Here is a 13,527-nt window from a genome sequence, read left to right on the forward strand (position 1 = left end):
TATGAAATCTAACAAGCATATATTTGAATTCCAAGGTTGATTTTATCATTTTCAAAAATGGACAAAATGAGGGTTAAGTGAATTTCCTTGTTAATTTACGGATTTTACTCGTTTTTGACCCTTTTTCTTTCACTAAAAAGGTCATAAAGTGGCCTAGCCTTATCGAATCGAAGCATGTAATAGTTCCTAGGAAATCTATCAAGCGTATCTACGACATCCATGGTTTATTTTAGAATTTTTTTAAAAGGCCAAAATGGGGGTTAAGTGAATTTCCTTGTTAATATACGGATTTTACTCATTTTTGACCCTTTTTCTTTCACTAAAAAGGTCATAAAGTGGCCTAGCCTTATCGAATCGAAGCATGTAATAGTTCCTATGAAATCTAACAAGCATATATTCGAATTCCAAGGTTGATTTTATCATTTTCGAAAATGGACAAAATGAGGGTTAAGTGAATTTCCTTGTTAATTTACGGATTTTACTCGTTTTTGACCCTTTTTCTTTCGCTAAAAAGGTCATAAAGTGGCCTAGCCTTATCGAATCGAAGCATGTAATAGTTCCTAGGAAATCTAACAAGCATATCTACGACATCCATGGTTTATTTTAAAATTTTTTAAAAAGGCCAAAATGGGGGTTAGGTGAATTTCCTTGTTAATATACGGATTTTACTCATTTTTGACCCTTTTTCTTTCACTAAAAAGGTCATAAAGTGGCCTAGCCTTATCGAATCGAAGCATGTAATAGTTCCTATGAAATCTAACAAGCATATATTTGAATTCCAAGGTTGATTTTATCATTTTCAAAAATGGACAAAATGAGGGTTAAGTGAATTTCCTTGTTAATTTACGGATTTTACTCGTTTTTGACCCTTTTTCTTTCACTAAAAAGGTCATAAAGTGGCCTAGCCTTATCGAATCGAAGCATGTAATAGTTCCTAGGAAATCTATCAAGCGTATCTACGACATCCATGGTTTATTTTAGAATTTTTTAAAAAGGCCAAAATGGGGGTTAAGTGAATTTCCTTGTTAATTTATGGATTTTACTCGTTTTTGACCTTTTTCTTTCACTAAAAAGGTCATAAAGTGGCCTAGCCTTATCGAATCGAAGCATGTAATAGTTCCTATGAAATCTAACAAGCATATATTCGAATTCCAAGGTTGATTTTATCATTTTCGAAAATGGACAAAATGAGGGTTAAGTAAATTTCCTTGTTAATTTACGGATTTTACTCGTTTTTGACCCTTTTTCTTTCACTAAAAAGGTCATAAAGTGGCCTATAGCCTTATCGAATCGAAGCATGTAATAGTTCCTAGGAAATCTAACAAGCATATCTACGACATCCATGGTTTATTTTAGAATTTTTTAAAAAGGCCAAAATGGGGGTTAAGTGAATTTCCTTGTTAATTTATGGATTTTACTCGTTTTTGACCTTTTTCTTTCACTAAAAAGGTCATAAAGTGGCCTAGCCTTATCGAATCGAAGCATGTAATAGTTCCTAGGAAATCTATCAAGCGTATCTACGACATCCATGGTTTATTTTAGAATTTTTTTAAAAGGCCAAAATGGGGGTTAAGTGAATTTCCTTGTTAATATACGGATTTTACTCATTTTTGACCCTTTTTCTTTCACTAAAAAGGTCATAAAGTGGCCTAGCCTTATCGAATCGAAGCATGTAATAGTTCCTATGAAATCTAACAAGCATATATTCGAATTCCAAGGTTGATTTTATCATTTTCGAAAATGGACAAAATGAGGGTTAAGTGAATTTCCTTGTTAATTTACGGATTTTACTCGTTTTTGACCCTTTTTCTTTCGCTAAAAAGGTCATAAAGTGGCCTAGCCTTATCGAATCGAAGCATGTAATAGTTCCTAGGAAATCTAACAAGCATATCTACGACATCCATGGTTTATTTTAAAATTTTTTAAAAAGGCCAAAATGGGGGTTAGGTGAATTTCCTTGTTAATATACGGATTTTACTCATTTTTGACCCTTTTTCTTTCACTAAAAAGGTCATAAAGTGGCCTAGCCTTATCGAATCGAAGCATGTAATAGTTCCTATGAAATCTAACAAGCATATATTCGAATTCCAAGGTTGATTTTATCATTTTCAAAAATGGACAAAATGAGGGTTAAGTGAATTTCCTTGTTAATTTACGGATTTTACTCGTTTTTGACCCTTTTTCTTTCACTAAAAAGGTCATAAAGTGGCCTAGCCTTATCGAATCGAAGCATGTAATAGTTCCTAGGAAATCTATCAAGCGTATCTACGACATCCATGGTTTATTTTAGAATTTTTTTAAAAGGCCAAAATGGGGGTTAAGTGAATTTCCTTGTTAATATACGGATTTTACTCATTTTTGACCCTTTTTCTTTCACTAAAAAGGTCATAAAGTGGCCTAGCCTTATCGAATCGAAGCATGTAATAGTTCCTATGAAATCTAACAAGCATATATTCGAATTCCAAGGTTGATTTTATCATTTTCGAAAATGGACAAAATGAGGGTTAAGTGAATTTCCTTGTTAATTTACGGATTTTACTCGTTTTTGACCCTTTTTCTTTCGCTAAAAAGGTCATAAAGTGGCCTAGCCTTATCGAATCGAAGCATGTAATAGTTCCTAGGAAATCTAACAAGCATATCTACGACATCCATGGTTTATTTTAAAATTTTTTAAAAAGGCCAAAATGGGGGTTAGGTGAATTTCCTTGTTAATATACGGATTTTACTCATTTTTGACCCTTTTTCTTTCACTAAAAAGGTCATAAAGTGGCCTAGCCTTATCGAATCGAAGCATGTAATAGTTCCTATGAAATCTAACAAGCATATATTTGAATTCCAAGGTTGATTTTATCATTTTCAAAAATGGACAAAATGAGGGTTAAGTGAATTTCCTTGTTAATTTACGGATTTTACTCGTTTTTGACCCTTTTTCTTTCACTAAAAAGGTCATAAAGTGGCCTAGCCTTATCGAATCGAAGCATGTAATAGTTCCTAGGAAATCTATCAAGCGTATCTACGACATCCATGGTTTATTTTAGAATTTTTTAAAAAGGCCAAAATGGGGGTTAAGTGAATTTCCTTGTTAATTTATGGATTTTACTCGTTTTTGACCTTTTTCTTTCACTAAAAAGGTCATAAAGTGGCCTAGCCTTATCGAATCGAAGCATGTAATAGTTCCTATGAAATCTAACAAGCATATATTCGAATTCCAAGGTTGATTTTATCATTTTCGAAAATGGACAAAATGAGGGTTAAGTAAATTTCCTTGTTAATTTACGGATTTTACTCGTTTTTGACCCTTTTTCTTTCACTAAAAAGGTCATAAAGTGGCCTATAGCCTTATCGAATCGAAGCATGTAATAGTTCCTAGGAAATCTAACAAGCATATCTACGACATCCATGGTTTATTTTAGAATTTTTTAAAAAGGCCAAAATGGGGGTTAAGTGAATTTCCTTGTTAATTTATGGATTTTACTCGTTTTTGACCTTTTTCTTTCACTAAAAAGGTCATAAAGTGGCCTAGCCTTATCGAATCGAAGCATGTAATAGTTCCTATGAAATCTAACAAGCATATATTCGAATTCCAAGGTTGATTTTATCATTTTCGAAAATGGACAAAATGAGGGTTAAGTGAATTTCCTTGTTAATTTACGGATTTTACTCGTTTTTGACCCTTTTTCTTTCGCTAAAAAGGTCATAAAGTGGCCTAGCCTTATCGAATCGAAGCATGTAATAGTTCCTAGGAAATCTAACAAGCATATCTACGACATCCATGGTTTATTTTAGAATTTTTTAAAAAGGCCAAAACGGGGGTTAAGTGAATTTCCTTGTTAATTTATGGATTTTACTCGTTTTTGACCTTTTTATTTCACTAAAAAGGTCATAAAGTGGCCTAGCCTTATCGAATCGAAGCATGTAATAGTTCCTAGGAAATCTAACAAGCATATCTACGACATCCATGGTTTATTTCAGAATTTTTTAAAAAGGCCAAAATGGGGGTTAAGTGAATTTCCTTGTTAATTTATGGATTTTACTCGTTTTTGACCTTTTTCTTTCACTAAAAAGGTCATAAAGTGGCCTAGCCTTATCGAATTGAAGCATGTAATAGTTCCTATGAAATCTAACAAGCATATATTCGAATTCCAAGGTTGATTTTATCATTTTCAAAAATGGACAAAATGAGGGTTAAGTGAATTTCCTTGTTAATTTACGGATTTTACTCGTTTTTGACCCTTTTTCTTTCACTAAAAAGGTCATAAAGTGGCCTAGCCTTATCGAATCGAAGCATGTAATAGTTCCTAGGAAATCTAACAAGCATATCTACGACATCCATGGTTTATTTTAGAATTTTTTAAAAAGGCCAAAATGGGGGTTAAGTGAATTTCCTTGTTAATTTATGGATTTTACTCGTTTTTGACCTTTTTCTTTCACTAAAAAGGTCATAAAGTGGCCTAGCCTTATCGAATCGAAGCATGTAATAGTTCCTATGAAATCTAACAAGCATATATTCGAATTCCAAGGTTGATTTTATCATTTTCGAAAATGGACAAAATGAGGGTTAAGTGAATTTCCTTGTTAATTTACGGATTTTACTCGTTTTTGACCCTTTTTCTTTCACTAAAAAGGTCATAAAGTGGCCTAGCCTTATCGAATCGAAGCATGTAATAGTTCCTAGGAAATCTAACAAGCATATCTACGACATCCATGGTTTATTTTAGAATTTTTTAAAAAGGCCAAAACGGGGGTTAAGTGAATTTCCTTGTTAATTTATGGATTTTACTCGTTTTTGACCTTTTTCTTTCACTAAAAAGGTCATAAAGTGGCCTAGCCTTATCGAATCGAAGCATGTAATAGTTCCTAGGAAATCTAACAAGCATATCTACGACATCCATGGTTTATTTCAGAATTTTTTAAAAAGGCCAAAATGGGGGTTAAGTGAATTTCCTTGTTAATTTATGGATTTTACTCGTTTTTGACCTTTTTCTTTCACTAAAAAGGTCATAAAGTGGCCTAGCCTTATCGAGTCGAAGCATGTAATAGTTCCTAGGAAATCTAACAAGCATATCTACGATATCCATGGTTTATTTTAGAATTTTTAAAAACGGCCAAAATGGGGGTAAGTGAATTTCCTTGTTAATTTACGGATTTTACTCGTTTTTGACCCTTTTTCTTTCACTAAAAAGGTCATAAAGTGGCCTAGCCTTATCGAATCGAAGCATGTAATAGTTCCTAGGAAATCTAACAAGCATATCTACGACATCCATGGTTTATTTCAGAATTTTTTAAAAAGGCCAAAATGGGGGTTAAGTGAATTTCCTTGTTAATTTATGGATTTTACTCGTTTTTGACCTTTTTCTTTCACTAAAAAGGTCATAAAGTGGCCTAGCCTTATCGAATCGAAGCATGTAATAGTTCCTATGAAATCTAACAAGCATATATTCGAATTCCAAGGTTGATTTTATCATTTTCGAAAATGGACAAAATGAGGGTTAAGTGAATTTCCTTGTTAATTTACGGATTTTACTCGTTTTTGACCCTTTTTCTTTCACTAAAAAGGTCATAAAGTGGCCTAGCCTTATCGAATCGAAGCATGTAATAGTTCCTAGGAAATCTAACAAGCATATCTACGACATCCATGGTTTATTTTAGAATTTTTTAAAAAGGCCAAAACGGGGGTTAAGTGAATTTCCTTGTTAATTTATGGATTTTACTCGTTTTTGACCTTTTTATTTCACTAAAAAGGTCATAAAGTGGCCTAGCCTTATCGAATCGAAGCATGTAATAGTTCCTAGGAAATCTAACAAGCATATCTACGACATCCATGGTTTATTTCAGAATTTTTTAAAAAGGCCAAAATGGGGGTTAAGTGAATTTCCTTGTTAATTTATGGATTTTACTCGTTTTTGACCTTTTTCTTTCACTAAAAAGATCATAAAGTGGCCTAGCCTTATCGAATTGAAGCATGTAATAGTTCCTATGAAATCTAACAAGCATATATTCGAATTCCAAGGTTGATTTTATCATTTTCAAAAATGGACAAAATGAGGGTTAAGTGAATTTCCTTGTTAATTTACGGATTTTACTCGTTTTTGACCCTTTTTCTTTCACTAAAAAGGTCATAAAGTGGCCTAGCCTTATCGAATCGAAGCATGTAATAGTTCCTAGGAAATCTATCAAGCATATCTACGACATCCATGGTTTATTTTAGAATTTTTTAAAAAGGCCAAAATGGGGGTTAAGTGAATTTCCTTGTTAATTTATGGATTTTACTCGTTTTTGACCTTTTTCTTTCACTAAAAAGGTCATAAAGTGGCCTAGCCTTATCGAATCGAAGCATGTAATAGTTCCTATGAAATCTAACAAGCATATATTCGAATTCCAAGGTTGATTTTATCATTTTCGAAAATGGACAAAATGAGGGTTAAGTGAATTTCCTTGTTAATTTACGGATTTTACTCGTTTTTGACCCTTTTTCTTTCGCTAAAAAGGTCATAAAGTGGCCTAGCCTTATCGAATCGAAGCATGTAATAGTTCCTAGGAAATCTAACAAGCATATCTACGACATCCATGGTTTATTTTAGAATTTTTTAAAAAGGCCAAAATGGGGGTTAAGTGAATTTCCTTGTTAATTTATGGATTTTACTCGTTTTTGACCTTTTTCTTTCACTAAAAAGGTCATAAAGTGGCCTAGCCTTATCGAATCGAAGCATGTAATAGTTCCTATGAAATCTAACAAGCATATATTCGAATTCCAAGGTTGATTTTATCATTTTCGAAAATGGACAAAATGAGGGTTAAGTGAATTTCCTTGTTAATTTACGGATTTTACTCGTTTTTGACCCTTTTTCTTTCACTAAAAAGGTCATAAAGTGGCCTAGCCTTATCGAATCGAAGCATGTAATAGTTCCTAGGAAATCTAACAAGCATATCTACGACATCCATGGTTTATTTTAGAATTTTTTAAAAAGGCCAAAACGGGGGTTAAGTGAATTTCCTTGTTAATTTATGGATTTTACTCGTTTTTGACCTTTTTCTTTCACTAAAAAGGTCATAAAGTGGCCTAGCCTTATCGAATCGAAGCATGTAATAGTTCCTAGGAAATCTAACAAGCATATCTACGACATCCATGGTTTATTTCAGAATTTTTTAAAAAGGCCAAAATGGGGGTTAAGTGAATTTCCTTGTTAATTTATGGATTTTACTCGTTTTTGACCTTTTTCTTTCACTAAAAAGGTCATAAAGTGGCCTAGCCTTATCGAATCGAAGCATGTGATAGTTCCTATGAAATCTAACAAGCATATATTCGAATTCCAAGGTTGATTTTATCATTTTCAAAAATGGACAAAATGAGGGTTAAGTGAATTTCCTTGTTAATTTACGGATTTTACTTGTTTTTGACCCTTTTTCTTTCACTAAAAAGGTCATAAAGTGGCCTAGCCTTATCGAGTCGAAGCATGTAATAGTTCCTAGGAAATCTAACAAGCATATCTACGATATCCATGGTTTATTTTAGAATTTTTAAAAACGGCCAAAATGGGGGTTAAGTGAATTTCCTTGTCAATTTACGGATTTTACTCGTTTTTGACCCTTTTTCTTTCACTAAAAAGGTCATAAAGTGGCCTAGCCTTATCGAATCGAAGCATGTAATAGTTCCTAGGAAATCTAACAAGCATATCTACGACATCCATGGTTTATTTCAGAATTTTTTAAAAAGGCCAAAATGGGGGTTAAGTGAATTTCCTTGTTAATTTATGGATTTTACTAGTTTTTGACCTTTTTCTTTCACTAAAAAGGTCATAAAGTGGCCTAGCCTTATCGAATCGAAGCATGTAATAGTTCCTATGAAATCTAACAAGCATATATTCGAATTCCAAGGTTGATTTTATCATTTTCGAAAATGGACAAAATGAGGGTTAAGTGAATTTCCTTGTTAATTTACGGATTTTACTCGTTTTTGACCCTTTTTCTTTCACTAAAAAGGTCATAAAGTGGCCTAGCCTTATCGAATCGAAGCATGTAATAGTTCCTAGGAAATCTAACAAGCATATCTACGACATCCATGGTTTATTTTAGAATTTTTTAAAAAGGCCAAAATGGGGGTTAAGTGAATTTCCTTGTTAATTTATGGATTTTACTCGTTTTTGACCTTTTTCTTTCACTAAAAAGGTCATAAAGTGGCCTAGCCTTATCGAATCGAAGCATGTAATAGTTCCTATGAAATCTAACAAGCATATATTCGAATTCCAAGGTTGATTTTATCATTTTCGAAAATGGACAAAATGAGGGTTAAGTGAATTTCCTTGTTAATTTACGGATTTTACTCGTTTTTGACCCTTTTTCTTTCGCTAAAAAGGTCATAAAGTGGCCTAGCCTTATCGAATCGAAGCATGTAATAGTTCCTAGGAAATCTAACAAGCATATCTACGACATCCATGGTTTATTTTAGAATTTTTTAAAAAGGCCAAAATGGGGGTTAAGTGAATTTCCTTGTTAATTTATGGATTTTACTCGTTTTTGACCTTTTTCTTTCACTAAAAAGGTCATAAAGTGGCCTAGCCTTATCGAATCGAAGCATGTAATAGTTCCTATGAAATCTAACAAGCATATATTCGAATTCCAAGGTTGATTTTATCATTTTCGAAAATGGACAAAATGAGGGTTAAGTGAATTTCCTTGTTAATTTACGGATTTTACTCGTTTTTGACCCTTTTTCTTTCGTTAAAAAGGTCATAAAGTGGCCTAGCCTTATCGAATCGAAGCATGTAATAGTTCCTAGGAAATCTAACAAGCATATCTACGACATCCATGGTTTATTTTAGAATTTTTTAAAAAGGCCAAAATGGGGGTTAAGTGAATTTCCTTGTTAATTTATGGATTTTACTCGTTTTTGACCTTTTTCTTTCACTAAAAAGGTCATAAAGTGGCCTAGCCTTATCGAATCGAAGCATGTAATAGTTCCTATGAAATCTAACAAGCATATATTCGAATTCCAAGGTTGATTTTATCATTTTCGAAAATGGACAAAATGAGGGTTAAGTGAATTTCCTTGTTAATTTACGGATTTTACTCGTTTTTGACCCTTTTTCTTTCACTAAAAAGGTCATAAAGTGGCCTAGCCTTATCGAATCGAAGCATGTAATAGTTCCTAGGAAATCTAACAAGCATATCTACGACATCCATGGTTTATTTTAGAATTTTTTAAAAAGGCCAAAACGGGGGTTAAGTGAATTTCCTTGTTAATTTATGGATTTTACTCGTTTTTGACCTTTTTCTTTCACTAAAAAGGTCATAAAGTGGCCTAGCCTTATCGAATCGAAGCATGTAATAGTTCCTAGGAAATCTAACAAGCATATCTACGACATCCATGGTTTATTTCAGAATTTTTTAAAAAGGCCAAAATGGGGGTTAAGTGAATTTCCTTGTTAATTTATGGATTTTACTCGTTTTTGACCTTTTTCTTTCACTAAAAAGGTCATAAAGTGGCCTAGCCTTATCGAATCGAAGCATGTGATAGTTCCTATGAAATCTAACAAGCATATATTCGAATTCCAAGGTTGATTTTATCATTTTCAAAAATGGACAAAATGAGGGTTAAGTGAATTTCCTTGTTAATTTACGGATTTTACTTGTTTTTGACCCTTTTTCTTTCACTAAAAAGGTCATAAAGTGGCCTAGCCTTATCGAGTCGAAGCATGTAATAGTTCCTAGGAAATCTAACAAGCATATCTACGATATCCATGGTTTATTTTAGAATTTTTAAAAACGGCCAAAATGGGGGTTAAGTGAATTTCCTTGTCAATTTACGGATTTTACTCGTTTTTGACCCTTTTTCTTTCACTAAAAAGGTCATAAAGTGGCCTAGCCTTATCGAATCGAAGCATGTAATAGTTCCTAGGAAATCTAACAAGCATATCTACGACATCCATGGTTTATTTCAGAATTTTTTAAAAAGGCCAAAATGGGGGTTAAGTGAATTTCCTTGTTAATTTATGGATTTTACTAGTTTTTGACCTTTTTCTTTCACTAAAAAGGTCATAAAGTGGCCTAGCCTTATCGAATCGAAGCATGTAATAGTTCCTATGAAATCTAACAAGCATATATTCGAATTCCAAGGTTGATTTTATCATTTTCGAAAATGGACAAAATGAGGGTTAAGTGAATTTCCTTGTTAATTTACGGATTTTACTCGTTTTTGACCCTTTTTCTTTCACTAAAAAGGTCATAAAGTGGCCTAGCCTTATCGAATCGAAGCATGTAATAGTTCCTAGGAAATCTAACAAGCATATCTACGACATCCATGGTTTATTTTAGAATTTTTTAAAAAGGCCAAAACAGGGGTTAAGTGAATTTCCTTGTTAATTTATGGATTTTACTCGTTTTTGACCTTTTTCTTTCACTAAAAAGGTCATAAAGTGGCCTAGCCTTATCGAATCGAAGCATGTAATAGTTCCTAGGAAATCTAACAAGCATATCTACGACATCCATGGTTTATTTCAGAATTTTTTAAAAAGGCCAAAATGGGGGTTAAGTGAATTTCCTTGTTAATTTATGGATTTTACTCGTTTTTGACCTTTTTCTTTCACTAAAAAGGTCATAAAGTGGCCTAGCCTTATCGAATCGAAGCATGTAATAGTTCCTATGAAATCTAACAAGCATATATTCGAATTCCAAGGTTGATTTTATCATTTTCAAAAATGGACAAAATGAGGGTTAAGTGAATTTCCTTGTTAATTTACGGATTTTACTTGTTTTTGACCCTTTTTCTTTCACTAAAAAGGTCATAAAGTGGCCTAGCCTTATCGAGTCGAAGCATGTAATAGTTCCTAGGAAATCTATCAAGCATATCTACGACATCCATGGTTTATTTTAGAATTTTTAAAAACGGCCAAAATGGGGGTTAAGTGAATTTCCTTGTTAATTTACGGATTTTACTCGTTTTTAATCCTTTTTCTTTCACTAAAAAGGTCATAAAGTGGCCTAGCCTTATCGAATCGAAGCATGTAATAGTTCCTAGGAAATCTAACAAGCATATCTACGACATCCATGGTTTATTTCAGAATTTTTTAAAAAGGCCAAAATGGGGGTTAAGTGAATTTCCTTGTTAATTTATGGATTTTACTAGTTTTTGACCTTTTTCTTTCACTAAAAAGATCATAAAGTGGCCTAGCCTTATCGAATCGAAGCATGTAATAGTTCCTATGAAATCTAACAAGCATATATTCGAATTCCAAGGTTGATTTTATCATTTTCAAAAATGGACAAAATGAGGGTTAAGTGAATTTCCTTGTTAATTTACGGATTTTACTCGTTTTTGACCCTTTTTCTTTCACTAAAAAGGTCATAAAGTGGCCTAGCCTTATCGAGTCGAAGCATTTAATAGTTCCTAGGAAATCTAACAAGCATATCTACGACATCCATGGTTTATTTTAGAATTTTTAAAAACGGCCAAAATGGGGGTTAAGTGAATTTCCTTGTTAATTTACGGATTTTACTCGTTTTTGACCCTTTTTCTTTTACTAAAAAGGTCATAAAGTGGCCTAGCCTTATCGAATCGAAGCATGTAATAGTTCCTAGGAAATCTAACAAGCATATCTACGACATCCATGGTTTATTTCAGAATTTTTTAAAAAGGCCAAAACGGGGGTTAAGTGAATTTCCTTGTTAATTTATGGATTTTACTCGTTTTTGACCTTTTTCTTTCACTAAAAAGGTCATAAAGTGGCCTAGCCTTATCGAATCGAAGCATGTAATAGTTCCTATGAAATCTAACAAGCATATATTCGAATTCCAAGGTTGATTTTATCATTTTCAAAAATGGACAAAATGAGGGTTAAGTGAATTTCCTTGTTAATTTACGGATTTTACTTGTTTTTGACCCTTTTTCTTTCACTAAAAAGGTCATAAAGTGGCCTAGCCTTATCGAGTCGAAGCATGTAATAGTTCCTAGGAAATCTAACAAGCATATCTACGACATCCATGGTTTATTTTAGAATTTTTTAAAAAGGCCAAAACGGGGGTTAAGTGAATTTCCTTGTTAATTTATGGATTTTACTCGTTTTTGACCTTTTTCTTTCACTAAAAAGGTCATAAAGTGGCCTAGCCTTATCGAATCGAAGCATGTAATAGTTCCTAGGAAATCTAACAAGCATATCTACGACATCCATGGTTTATTTCAGAATTTTTTAAAAAGGCCAAAATGGGGGTTAAGTGAATTTCCTTGTTAATTTATGGATTTTACTCGTTTTTGACCTTTTTCTTTCACTAAAAAGGTCATAAAGTGGCCTAGCCTTATCGAATCGAAGCATGTAATAGTTCCTATGAAATCTAACAAGCATATATTCGAATTCCAAGGTTGATTTTATCATTTTCAAAAATGGACAAAATGAGGGTTAAGTGAATTTCCTTGTTAATTTACGGATTTTACTTGTTTTTGACCCTTTTTCTTTCACTAAAAAGGTCATAAAGTGGCCTAGCCTTATCGAGTCGAAGCATGTAATAGTTCCTAGGAAATCTATCAAGCATATCTACGACATCCATGGTTTATTTTAGAATTTTTAAAAACGGCCAAAATGGGGGTTAAGTGAATTTCCTTGTTAATTTACGGATTTTACTCGTTTTTAATCCTTTTTCTTTCACTAAAAAGGTCATAAAGTGGCCTAGCCTTATCGAATCGAAGCATGTAATAGTTCCTAGGAAATCTAACAAGCATATCTACGACATCCATGGTTTATTTCAGAATTTTTTAAAAAGGCCAAAATGGGGGTTAAGTGAATTTCCTTGTTAATTTATGGATTTTACTAGTTTTTGACCTTTTTCTTTCACTAAAAAGATCATAAAGTGGCCTAGCCTTATCGAATCGAAGCATGTAATAGTTCCTATGAAATCTAACAAGCATATATTCGAATTCCAAGGTTGATTTTATCATTTTCAAAAATGGACAAAATGAGGGTTAAGTGAATTTCCTTGTTAATTTACGGATTTTACTCGTTTTTGACCCTTTTTCTTTCACTAAAAAGGTCATAAAGTGGCATAGCCTTATCGAGTCGAAGCATTTAATAGTTCCTAGGAAATCTAACAAGCATATCTACGACATCCATGGTTTATTTTAGAATTTTTAAAAACGGCCAAAATGGGGGTTAAGTGAATTTCCTTGTTAATTTACGGATTTTACTCGTTTTTGACCCTTTTTCTTTTACTAAAAAGGTCATAAAGTGGCCTAGCCTTATCGAATCGAAGCATGTAATAGTTCCTAGGAAATCTAACAAGCATATCTACGACATCCATGGTTTATTTCAGAATTTTTTAAAAAGGCCAAAATGGGGGTTAAGTGAATTTCCTTGTTAATTTATGGATTTTACTCGTTTTTGACCTTTTTCTTTCACTAAAAAGGTCATAAAGTGGCCTAGCCTTATCGAATCGAAGCATGTAATAGTTCCTATGAAATCTAACAAGCATATATTCGAATTCCAAGGTTGATTTTATCATTTTCAAAAATGGACAAAATGAGGGTTAAGTGATTTTCCTTGT

The sequence above is a fragment of the Medicago sativa genome, chromosome 8 (genome assembly GCF_051527215.1).
Source record: "Medicago sativa cultivar Bolivia chromosome 8, Bolivia_mono, whole genome shotgun sequence".
Lineage (NCBI taxonomy): Eukaryota > Viridiplantae > Streptophyta > Magnoliopsida > Fabales > Fabaceae > Medicago > Medicago sativa.